General features: G+C 50.7%; 1 protein-coding gene across 1 annotated transcript in view; it reads left to right on the forward strand.

Annotated features, from left to right (window-relative positions):
• Nucleotides 1-10,569: 10,569 nt before the first annotated feature.
• The window catches only part of SAMD11 (sterile alpha motif domain containing 11), a 73,738-nt gene continuing 71,626 nt past the window's right edge, over nt 10,570-12,681 (forward strand). Inside the window, exons 1-2 of the mRNA XM_085509814.1 lie at nt 10,570-10,777; nt 11,662-11,748. The gene's annotated coding sequence lies outside the window, so the exon portion shown is untranslated. The remainder of the gene's footprint in view (nt 10,778-11,661; nt 11,749-12,681) is intronic.

The raw sequence follows: 12,681 nt of genomic DNA on the forward strand, positions 1-12,681 counted from the left end.
ATCCTATGGTGATTTAACCACAGCACTCCATCCATACAATGTGGGACTGTCACAGAAGCGTGGGTTCACTTGGAGGCTTTTAGATGACCCCTCACTGTGGCATCGCAGCTCAGTTCATACGCAGGGAGGAAGATGAAAGGCGAAGCTTCAGCACAGAGCTCATCCTCAGGCAGGGCAGAAAATAGAAGCACTGAGTTCTCTGGGCTTTTCCTCCGCCTGGAGATGCTCCATTGGCCACAATGTCACTTCTCATTTTCTTTGTGCTGTTCTCTCGTCCGTTCTCATTAACCCTTTCTCCTTTACAAAGCCTGCACAGCTCTGCCTGCAGCCAGCACTGCTGTGGGATGCTCCTCCCTCCCTGAGCTGCAATCCCCAGCCCATAGATTTCCTGCTCTTTTCTAGGAGCAGTCTCCTCTTCTTCGATCTCTACAACCCAACTGCTCTCTCCATTCTTTATGCATTGCAATATCAACACTGGCACTCAGGTCCAGGTCCCAGGGACTTCCAACGTGCTCAGATGCTCAGTTACCTTCCATTCCTCAGCTGTGCAGCCTCTGATGTGTGTCCATGAACACAGCAAGGCCTCAAATCTTAAGGCCTAAGCAGGGATGTATTTGGGCTTTGGTAATTGGGAATCCAAAGCTGAGCATCACCATGGTGTGCTGCATTGCTTGTGTAACTCTATGTGTGACTCCTTCCCAAGGTGGCCATGAGGGGCACTGCAGGGTAAGGAATGGGGACACCCACACTGCCCCAAGGAAGGTTGGATTTAGAGGATGCCATGGGGCACAGCAGTCCCTGCACCCATAAAATGGAGCAGCTCTCAGCTGGGTGAGAGCCATGCAAGTGGTTGGGCTTTGAGACATGATGCATGGCAGCTGGGTGCTCATCAGCTCTGGGTGGCAGAGCAGCACTGAATCTCCTCCTGCAGGCTCTGCTTGCTCAGGAGGGGGAGCCGGGGGGGGGAAGCAAAGCCATCACCTGCTGGAGGTCTCATCTATCACCTTGAATTGTGTCGCGGGCTAAAATTACTCATCCAAACCTAATGATAAATTAAATCAAACCCGGAGTAAAGAGGATTAATGGGCTGTGCGAGCGCATGCACACGTTTGGCAAAGGGGCCGTGACCCAGGGAGGTTTGAAATGCCTGATGGAGCCGATGGAGCCAATAACAGGGTGGGCTGGGGATGGCTGCTGGGCTTCTGCATCCCTGCACAGGGTGCAGCTTCCACCCACCCGTGGTGGAGATGGATCCTGGAGGAATCTGAGCTCCTGGGGAGGATAAGGGCTGGGTGTAGGCAGGGTGAGCCTTGGAGGAGGAGAGCTGATAGTAAATGAGTGCTTAAACTGTAAACATATTTAATGAAGGCCAACAGCATCTGTGTTGTTCCTGCTTGAAATAGCGGGCTGGGTAAGAGCAGAGACTTGCGGCATGAACTGAGTGGGAATGTTTGGCTGTTGCAGCCATCAGCTGCCAAAGCACAGGACATGATGAGTCCCAGAGCTTCTGTTTGCCTGGGGCTGGGGGGCTCAGGTCCCCTTCCTGGTGGGCTCTGTGCTCACGCTAAGCTGGTCTGGGAATGCAATCCCTTGGACTGCCATCAGATCCATGTGTGTGAGTAACCTGCATGAATGAGGAGCTGGGAGGCTCTGATTTTAGACCTGCTAAGTAATGCAGGGCTGTAAGGGCTGAGCACACATGGCATTGCTCATGGTGTGCACAGAGCAGGCACTGCTCAGTGCTGGCTGGGTATGAGGGCACCAAGGTGCTCCCTCCCACCCAAAGCACTCCATCATGTTGCCTTATCATCACCTGACAATGTTTTTCAACATCAACAGCCTCTTAAAGCTTTTCCTAACCTACAGCAGATGCCATCAGGGCTCTGGTTATTTGCTATGCTGGGGGAGAAAGGAAGAAGAAAAAACAAGAGCCAACCTTCCCCCGGCCCACCACGCAGAGCTTCCATAACAACTGTGTGTGCGTGGGGGTGGTTCATCCCCAAAGCAAACAGGGTGTTTCGTTCCCTCTCTCTAAGGGTTTGGCTTAAAAAAAAGCAAACAGACCGCAGAGAGGAAACGCGTCACGGTGCAAACCGTAACCAGATGGAGAGGGTGGGAGCGTGGGAGGGCAGGGGGGGGTTCTGCGGCACGAGATGCGTGTTGGAGGGTTGGGAGTCCTCCAAGGGGTGGGTTGGGGTAGGGGAAAGCCCAGCACTGAAACTGAGATGCTGGGGGCTGTGGATGGAAAGTGAGATGGGGCGGCACTCCCCGATGCTGGCAATGCCCGCAGAGCATCTCACCCAGCTCTTTTCTTCTATTCTATTGCTGTTGGTGCTGCTTTTGTCTGTGTTAAATGTAAATTACCCTCTGGTGGGGGGGTCAGAGCTCAGGAGAACCTGTGTCCCACTCTGAGCAGTCAGGAATGGGGCATGTTGGCCACAGAGCCAGCAGCACTGGCTGGAGCTCAGAGGTGTTGGGAGGGCAGCAAAAATACATTGAGATCACACAGTCAGTCATTAGGGCTGGGGAAGACCTCCAGGAGCATCACGTCCAAAGCATCCCCACCACGTCCCCTAAGTGTGTTCCTTGAATGCCTCCAGGGATGGTGAGTGCTGCTTCCCCAGGCAGCCTGGCTGATGTCACACATCCATCCTCTGGCCTTCAGGAGGGCCGAGGGATTCATCCAGCTGTTTGGATCCCAGGAACAGTGCACAAGGATTTGTGCAAGGCTGCAGGTGGGGTTGAGTGAGTGAGAGCCGTTAATTAACATGACTGAGTGAGCACATATAGGAGGGTTTGTAAGAAAGATATGGCAGGGCTGATTGATAGGAACCTGGGGAAGAGAAGGGTGTCTGAACGACGTGTGGAATGAAAAGCAACGTGTGACAGCGTACGAGAGGCTGCAGGGGAGAGTGTTTGTGGAAATAGAAGATGGAGAGTGGTGAAGTTGCAGCCAGCAGCAAGAGGTAAGGATGGCTGGGGGAGTCTGAGCTTAGGGATGGGGTGAGCATGTGTAATAGGGGAGGAAGGCTTCATGGAGGACCAGGGAAGGGTGTATGCGGGGTTTGGGTGGGTTGGTGCTCTGAGGGTTTGGCTCATGCGCTGCATTGGTGATGCTGAGAGCTCTGCATGCTGTCCTGTCAGCACGGCTGATGTGGCTGCAGTGTGTGTGCTGCAGGGTGCCCCATGGGCAGGGTGAAGTTACGTGCTTTCCACCCACAAAGCATGTCAGGAAAGGGCAGCTGCAGCAGCCGTGGCAGGAGGGGGGACTGGGTGAGCTGCATGGCCAGCCAGAATGGAAAGGGAAGGGTAGAGAGGAAACCAAACACGAGAATGAAATGCTGTCTGCATGTTCCCCCGAGGAGAGGCAGGCACCAGCAGCTCCCCCAGTGACTCTCGGATGATTAGCACGCCTATGGAGCAGAGCTGCTGGCTCTAGGCATGACAGAATAGCTCTCAATACAACGAAATGCAGATTTTCCCAGTGTTACCGTGCTGGTCTGTGCCTCCCTTCCCAGTGCTACCCCAGCAATGAGGCAGCTCCCACCCTGACTGCTGCAGACTGCAGACATTGCTTTGATGGAGACAAGAGCCTGCCTTGCTCAGCTGCTGGGAGCTGAATGCCACTGCTGGGAGCTGGACACTGTCTGTTGTCTCTCTTCACCCTGCACATGTTGCTTTATCTCTAAACTGAGGTCCAGCAAAATGCAGGGATGCTCTGGGGGGCTTTCCCTGCCCGGCTGGGATCCTGCAGCCATTGACCTCAGTGATTTTTCCTGTCTTCATTGAAGAGATGGAATTTTCCTTCACTGAGCTGATTGTTTTAATTAGGAAGTGTTCCTTGATAACCAGGTTAGATCTTCCCATCCTGAACGTCCCTGCAGGCAGGGTGTGGGCTATTGGGTGAGCATTGCAGCTGTTGGCTGCTACTGGAAAGCAGCAGAATGGGGCTGGAGTTCTCCATTCGGCCTCCCACCCCCCCTCTGGGTGAGGGCTGGGACAGGGAGAGGGTGGGAGCTTCGGACGTGGTTCTCATGGAATCCTTTTCCATTTCCATCGGCATGAAGCAGTCCCAGCACAACAGAGATGCAGATGGTGTCAGCCCCGGAGCCAACGCCTGTGTCAAGAGCCTTGGAAATGTGAGGCTGTACCACCAATGAAGTTCAAACAGCCTTGTTGTCATTGCTGAGGAGGTTTCCCCACCCTTCTTTTCCTTTTTCTTCTGTTGCTGTGTTTTGGTTTTGGAGTCGCCGATTCCTTTCTTGTTTTGTTGCTTTTTTTTGTCTCGTTTCTCTGTGTTTTCTTTGCTGCTTTCAGTCCTTGGGGGCCCAAAGAAAGGCTGATGGAAATCAGGCACCCCTACTTGGACGGCTTTACCCAGGGCTTGAGACATCCCATTCTGAGATCCCATCTGGAAGGGTATTTTCCAGGTGTATTGCTGCACCTCCTCCCTCTGCTTGGCCTGGTGTAAGGTCTGAAGGCAGCCAGGTTTGTTCTATCACTTCCATCACTGCTCTTTCAGCTCAGGGGAAAGTGAAATGCAACAGTGCTCTGTAGCTTATTCCATGGGCTGCACACCCCATGGAGCTTGCTGCTGGCTGTGACAGCTGCTGAATGCTTGGCTCTCCCTGCACTTTGCATCCCTTCTTAATAAACATGTTTCAGCTCAAGCAGCACTTGAGCAGAATGACAGGTAAACCCCAAGGCCTTCAAACAGCATGGAAGAGCTTGTGGGCTGGTTTTCTTCTCTTAAACTCACTCTGCTCTCTTGTGGAGGTGTTAAAGCAGAGCCAGGTGTCCCCTGTACCATCATTTCTCATCATCCTTGGGAAGCTCATCACTGTTAGGAGGGCTGAGTGAAAAGATCTTAAACCTCCTTGCTCTGTGGGCAGGCAGCCTGAGGTTTTCTATCTCCCATGGTTCTTTCCCTTGCAGCCCTTCCCAGCATCCAGCAAGGGGAGCTGAGAGTCCAGCCCTTCCCCATCACTGCACCCAACCTGTCCCTGGGTGAGGAAGGCCATGCACCAGCACTTTGCAGGTGGACACGCACAGCACAAGTTCTGTGCTGTTTTCTCCTACTGCATCCCACAATAAGATAAAGGCTCAGCTGCATTTCAGAAATCTCCCATCTCGTGCAGAGATCTCCCTACCCCCATTCGTGCACCAGGAGCTGCTTTGTCCCCTGGGTGCAGCCCTGCTCTGGAGCAGCACGTTCAGCAGCTCACAGCTGTGTTGGGAGCACGAAGCCCCTCAGGCAGGATGCAGGTAGAGGGGGAGGAAGCCTGACCTTCCTCTCCATGCTCTGCGGGGAGCTCCGGGTCTCCTGCTCGATGTAACATTGCCTGTAGCAACGTTCTGCCATTCATTCCAATCAGAACGAGGCTGAGTTATGTGTCTGGGAGCAACATGGGAAGAATCCATCCCTACACAGTGTTTATCCGTACCGTGTTGTGCTCCCCTCCCCAGCTCTGTGCTGCATGGCATGCTATTCTGGCTCTGTGCATGCTGCCAAAGCCATCTAGGTTGCTCCCATGACACCAACAAGCGAGGCAGGTGTTGACAAATTCCTCTCTCAATTATTAATTGCTTTGGCTTTGTTATGGGGAAACAGTTTTGCACCTCTCCCCAGGCCGAGAGCCAAAGGGGAATGGGGGAACAAGGGGCTGTCCTGAGCACACGTGCAGTAAGTGCTATTAAATCCCAGATAGAAAAGAAGGCAAAACTGAAGTTAAAAATAAAACCCCATCTGATCTGCAGCGCTCCTGTCTTCCCTCGTTGAGTGGTTCCAGCTCCAGCTTGGCAAGGAAGGACTGGCAGACAGGTATTTGCCTCTGATTGGCTTTTATGTTCATTTTAATTGCTGCTCGTTCCAACTGTTCCTTATGTTTATATATGTATATATACGTGTGTGCATGAATATACACGTGTACACACGCTAGCAGCCACTCGGGACCACCCGCCCCATGCAGGCAGTCAGGTCAATCACTGAGATCTTTGCACAAATTAGGTTGTAAATGACTTAACCTCTGTGGCATGTTCCGGGTCCTTCCTGGCAGCCTGAAGACAGCAGATCTCAGATTGCCCTGATTTCTTTGCTATGGGAGGAGCCTGTTGGCATTCTGGACCACACAGACATCAGTGACACAGGGAGTGTGCCCAGGAAGATGACACTGCTACACAGGCTGATATGCTTTAATGCAATTCTGAATGGCCTTGAATCTGCCTCTTGTGATTCCCATTTAAGTATTCACTCAGCATCAGATTGCAAAGTGCGCTGCCTGCCTTTGGCCACACTGGGAGACCTGCACTGGGGGTACAATGTCAGCCATAAAGAATGTGAAATATTCCCAGTTATCCCAGCGTTGTACTTCACATCTCAGGCATCCACTCTCCCCTCCTTGCACTGACAGTGCTGAAGGAGCGACAGCTTTTTGTTTCTTCCCATCTTCTTAAGCTGAAGCATCCAAACTGGGTTGTCTCCATTTAGCTCCATAGAATAAAAGGTGGCCGTAGCTGTAAAGTCCCAGCTTTACTGACCTCGCTAAATGTTTTGCAGATCATGGAACTGATGAACAGAAGGACTGATGTGAAGCTCACACAAAGCTCAGGGGCAGAGGATGGAGCCCGCTCCCCCCGCCGGCAGGTAAGAGGTGTCAGGAAGGAGCACTGATTTCCCTGGGGCTTCACGCCTGGCAGATGCTGCCCATCATTGTCACTGTGGTGCAGCTCAGCCACGATGTCACCACACACATAGAGCTCCAATGGCAGCTTGAAAGGAATGCCACTCATTCATAGGAAATCCCTTGGGTGCATTGCCCAGCGCTGGGGGGAGAAAACTTGGAGGCTTTGCACGTGTTGTTGTTCCTTCCCTACCTCAGTGCATCAGTTTAGAACAACAACAACCCTTCCCCATTCTAATTTAAAGCATTTCTGTCTCCCAGCAAAGCAGGATGCAGAAGCATGGCTGTCACTTTGCAAAGCCAAGCTGCATGGCAGTGGGTGCTGGGGCAGTGCACGGGGAGCTGGGTCGAGAGGGGACAGTGCTGCTGCTACATAAGGCTTTTTTATTCCCACTTCTTGCCAACGTAATCGAAATAACTCACTTACACCTAATAAAATAAAAACGCGGAATCCTAAAGCCTTCCTCCCCTCCAGCACTTCGTCTGGATCCCATTCCTCGCAGCGGAGCTGAGAAAAGCCACAGAGGGTTTTCATTATCATTATTTTCGTGTGTTAATTTTTCCATAATGAAAAAGAACTCAACGAGGCAGAAGGTGCTGCACATGTCTGGCACAGGCAGAAGGCAGCTCTTCCTATAGCTTCAAGCTTGGTGGGGGACCAAGCTTGGTGGGGTCAATATCTGTGTTATTCTTTTTTCCCCTCTCTCTTTGTGCTTAATGCAGTCCTTCCTTCCCCACAGATAGGTGGGGTTTATCACCTCCCTGCCTGCTCCGTGCACATGTGTGTATGCTTTTCCAATCAGAGCCCATACGCCCTTCCCTTCTGTTTCCATGTAGGACTGCTTTCCATCACGGCTGTAACTCTGCATGGGAAGGAGTGACCAGAGGTGATGGCTGCAAAGGTGAAAGAGAAAGGTACTCGAATGTAAAAAGCAGTAAATTCCGTGTGGGGTAGCAGCAATCTCACGTATTAATTCACTCTTCTCTATATGGTAATGGTAACGGCAAAGGGGAATGCTCCTGTGGTCAATTAAAATGCAAAACAAATGACCTCAGATTGGCCACACCGAGCTGGGTGCGCTTCGTGGAGGCTCTGAGTAACAGTGATTGTGAAATGATCAGCTGAGAGTGTGAGTTTGTCACAGACTGAGAGCTCACAGCAACGCATTGACTTTGACAGCCTGTCCAGGGGAAGGCACAGCAAGAAACCACCTCAGCTGTGTCCATTTTAGGCCTCTCCTTCAACAAGGAGGCATTGTAGGGATGGGTGCAGCCCTAGGGGGATGCAGGAGCATGGGGACCATTGGCTGAGCCCACAGAGAGGCAGCCAGCACAGGGAGGTGGGCTTTGGGCTGGTGGAGGGGCTGGAGCTCCCTCTGCTCTTCCAGTAAACCTTTGCAGTCATTCCCTCAGTGGGAAGCAGCACGATGCATAGCACGGATGTGACTCAGCCTGGAGATGCTGTCTCAGTGCCCTCCGTTCAGCTGCAAGGCTGTCTGGAGTGGAAGAGGGGTTTATATTCATGTCCAGTGTTTTCTTTATGCTGTCATGTATATTTAATACGCGTCTAATAAACAAGGAACTCCCACAGCTCACCCCACCGTGGTTAACCCAATGCCTCTGGACCTCCTTTCAGCTGGGGAACTAACAACAGGGAAGAGGAAAGCTGCCCCTTAACACAGGTGAGTGGCCTCCGCTGAAGTCAATGGGATGTGGGCACATGGCCATTGTTATTACTTGCTAAAACATGTGGTAGGGATCATTCTCAGCCCCGGTAAATCCTTTCCCGTTCAGGCTACCAAAGGTTCTTGTGCTCATGGCTTCCCAGAGCTGAGTCCTTTGTGCTGCTCAGCTGATGCTGTCCCACATCATCTACCATGCAAAGCCCAGCTTGTTCAAGAGGTAGATGCAAAGTAAGTCGGAAAACCACTGACCCAATGGCCACAGCAGTCTCTTTTTCAATCATTACGGCATATAAATGGAGTTAATCATCCAAACCTGTAATTGTCGGCTCATATCTAAGTCTAGGGTGCTGTCATGCTGTAGCCAGCAGTGGCCGGCACTCAGGAAGGAGGCAGCAGAGAGTTTCTATTAACACACCACACAGTGCATGTGTGTGACTTGCAGCAGTGCTGAGAACCTTCCCATATAAAAACCTTCCCAGTTCTTCCCCATCCTCCCCCTTCCCTGAGCTCTGTCCCTTTTTCTTGCCTGGCTCCAGCCCAGCTTCTGTCCCTGTGCCCCCCCCAGAGCCCCAAGAGGTTCATGCAGTTGATGTCCCTGCTCAGGAGCGAGGAAGCTGAAGCATGCCCTAGGAAATGTGTGCTGGATTAACACCTGGATGGTTTGTTCTGCTCACGGACACGCTGATTTCTCAGCCAACATCCAAACAGAGCCCTGAGTGATAGGGCTGCGTGGAGGATGCAGGTATTTCTGGTGCTGGTCCTACTCCATTAAGCTCAGCAGTAAATTTCTTTGGCAGAGGAATGAAATCTAACCAAATATTTTCTTTGGGTTTGGTTCTCTTTTCATTAGCTTTGTTTTATGCAGAAGTGATGTAAGCAAGAGAAGATATATATATATATATATATATATATATATATATATATGGTCCAATTATTTTAGAATTAACATCATTTTTGCTGTTTTATTCATCTAAAGTGCTGATTTCCAGGCCACGGCCTGAGATACCTCCAATGGATGTCATAAACTCTTCTTTTGGGTGTGATCTCTGTGCATTCTTTACAGCAGGAATAGGAGATAATGGGGTTGGAATGTCTCCTTGATTGTGCATTTTAGTTCTTTGTCAGGCAGGATAAAACTCCAGCTAATCCTGCCATAAATCGAGGTATTCCTAATCCTCCAGTATTCCCACTTTTGTTCAAGCATTAGGAATGTGGTTGGTTCTGTGCCAAAAAAAGGAAAGAAAAACTGGAGCCCATAAGGAGCTACATGAACAAGAATAATATTACAAGCTGCCCAGTATTGCTTAAATTCAGATGGTTTCAATAACTCTGCCCTGTAACCTGCCTGGCTGTGCAGTCCTTGCACAGGAGGGATCTGGGAGTGCATAAAGTCTCTGCTGTGCCCTCCTGGCTGATGGGGGCTTTGCAGGCTGCTGCAGGGAGACCACAGCCATGCAGCTCTGAGCTTTGCTTTTTTTATAAGCACCAAAATAGACAATGGAGGGGAAAAAAAAGGAATAGAAATAAACAAGTAGGCTGTTTTCAATTAGGAGCAGCCCTACTCAGCCTGCACCACAGGCGCTCGTGTTTGCTTAACAGTACAAGTAATTAATCCTCGGAGAAAGGATTCCTGGTCCAGGATAAGACAGCAGGGCCTCCTCCTTGCTCCCATGGGTCTGATTCTGGTGGGCTCTGCTCGCAGCCTGCTGCCATGTGCTGGGGATGAAGCCTGTGCAGTCAGTGGGCAGTTCTGGATCAGGCTTTGGGAGCTCGCTCCCTTTTGTACTTGGGTGTCACTAAGATAAGCTTATGGGGGCTGTGTGTGAACTCATTCATCAAAATGACCAGCCTGACTGGCCTCGCTGCTGTGGTTTATGGGTTCGAGCTGTACTGAGAGCCTATGAAGTTGGGCTTTTTTGACTGTATTCCCAGCTTCTCCAGCTGTTCCACATGGGCCTCTGTGCACCTGAAGCATGGAGACAGCATCCCTACCTGCACGACAGGAGCGAGTGTTCAGCTGAGAAGTGTCTGTGCTGTGAGATACACACATGAAGGATGCAGCCAGGAGCAATTCTTACTGCCCTCATCAGGCCCTGCTGATGGAAGGGAGAAGCATCCCTCTGCTGCCTTGCTTTGAATGGGGCACAGTGTGAGGCGCAGACACAAATGCAAACAGTTCAGCTTGCTTCTTTTTTCCCCTGCAGAGAACCTGGCCCTGATCCTGGTGCAGAAGAGCAATGAGGAGCTGCACTGACATCAATCTGCCTTAAGCAGGAGCATCACAGAGCCCTGAACTGGATGTTTTCCACCATCCAGAGTGAACGGGTGGACTCCTGTCAAGCAGACGAGCCTCAATGTGCACAGTTCTCCTCCTTAGATGGATGTCGCTATCCACAGCAGGCAGCTTTGCTGGTAATTATCATGATTTCTGATAATTATTATTGATGATGATAATAGATCGTCACGGAATTTGTGCTGTGGCATTCTGGATTGTTGCAAACTTCCTGCAGAACAAACAGACCCTCTCACATGAGGGACTTTCCAGGTAGCAAAAGGAGCACGTGATAAATAATGTCTGTATATCCAACCAGATCAAGATGTGAGCACAGAAGGTCAAGCTTGCTATTCTGCTTTCATACCATTCCTCCAGACGCTCCCGTGATAATAAATAATCATGATTACCTAATTAACTGTAAGGCATAATAGCAGCTTTCATCCCAGATCTTAACAACTCTTTGAAAGGCGGATTTTGCAAACGTGGGGCTGCAGCACAGGGGATGAACAGCTTGATTTTTATCAGCCAGCACTCAGCTTGCCAAAGGGGCACACAGGGGAGCGTGGAGCAGAAGGGGCTGAATTTGTTCTCATTGCAACACTGTCCAGCAGTGCCTCATTGAAGCTGGTTGTGCCCCACAGACTCCAGACATCCATCCTTCCCACACTGTGCTTTCTTGTCTGCCTTTTCTTTCTTTTTGTTGTTTTAATGTGGTCTTCCAGGCGTATCTTTGAGACAGATAACACCTAGAAGCTTAGATCTGGTGGTGGAGATTTGTTCCCTCCCAGCAGGTTGTTGTGTTCCAAGCTCACAGGGCGACCTTGCACCTGGAAACTGCAAAAGCAGGAATGCTGTGAGCAAAGCACAATGCAATGCTGCTCTCACATGCAGGCAGTGATGTGCAGAGTGTCTTGAAACATTTGCAAGATGAAATGTGTGCTGCTGGGCCCGTCTAGACCGTTCTGTTTTTGTTAAAGCACATCTGCAAGCAGCTTATCTAAGACAAATGTGTTTGTTTTAGGTCTTTTTTTCCTCCCCCTCACCATTGCTGCCAAGAGAAGAGGAGGGCTGCGGTCAGTGGCACCACCGAGGGACACGTGGACTGACAGTAAGTCTGCTACAGCAAATATTGCAGTCGTTTCCAACAAAGGCAAAACAAATCTCGTGTCGTCAGTGGCACTGCAGGTCAGGCACGAAGCTGTTCCAGCTCCCACTGAACGGGTAGGAAGAGAAACCCAAGCAGTGCAGAGAGATTGAAATGATGGCTGACCGACCAGCCAGGGGCTTCTAATCACGTTATTGCATTCTGCACACTGTGAGTAGTGAAGCAAAAGGTCTCAATGAGGGAAAGAAAGGGAGAGAATTGCCAGAGGAAGACGATGATGGGAGCAGAGGGAGAAGCTTCTCTCTGTGTCCATAAAGCTGGTGACTTCCTTGCTTGGGAAATGAAGCCCCTCTGACACCCCGGAGCCTTTTCCCTCCAGTTCAGACAATGTACAGATGTTCTGCCAGACTTTGCTGCACCCGTTTGGTACCTATAAAGCTTTTACATTCAATTCTATTAGGTTGGCTCTTTCCCAAAGACATTAAAGTCGCATAAGAAATAAAAGCATTTTGCAGCTCTGGAGCCATTCATACCTTAGGAAGTCGTAGAGCTTCATGAGGGGATGTCAGAGAGAAGACCTTCCCAGCAGGGTGTCCTTCAAGGGACCTTTTCCTGTAGGAAAACCATTTGCTACCAAAATATCTGGGGCAAGAAAAGGGACAGTGATGGGATGAGCAGGGCAGGAGGGAAGCAGCCCCTTTGCTGTGCAGATGCAGGCTGGAGGAGCACAGTGGCTCTGTCAGAGGTTGGAAGAGCTGTGTGTGTGTTAGGTGTGATGTTCTTGAGGTGCAGCAGGCCCAGAAATGCTTCCCTCCGTACACGGGTAAGAAACTGTGATTAAAAATGCACCCACAGAGAGGAGAATAAAAACAGCCTAGAAACTCCTTGAAGAAAGATATTTATGTCCTAAGTTTCAAGGCTAGCCGAGCTCCCCTA

The sequence above is a fragment of the Coturnix japonica genome, chromosome 9 (assembly GCF_054131305.1).
Source record: "Coturnix japonica strain WE chromosome 9, WE-NBRP24, whole genome shotgun sequence".
NCBI classification, from domain to species: Eukaryota; Metazoa; Chordata; class Aves; order Galliformes; family Phasianidae; genus Coturnix; species Coturnix japonica.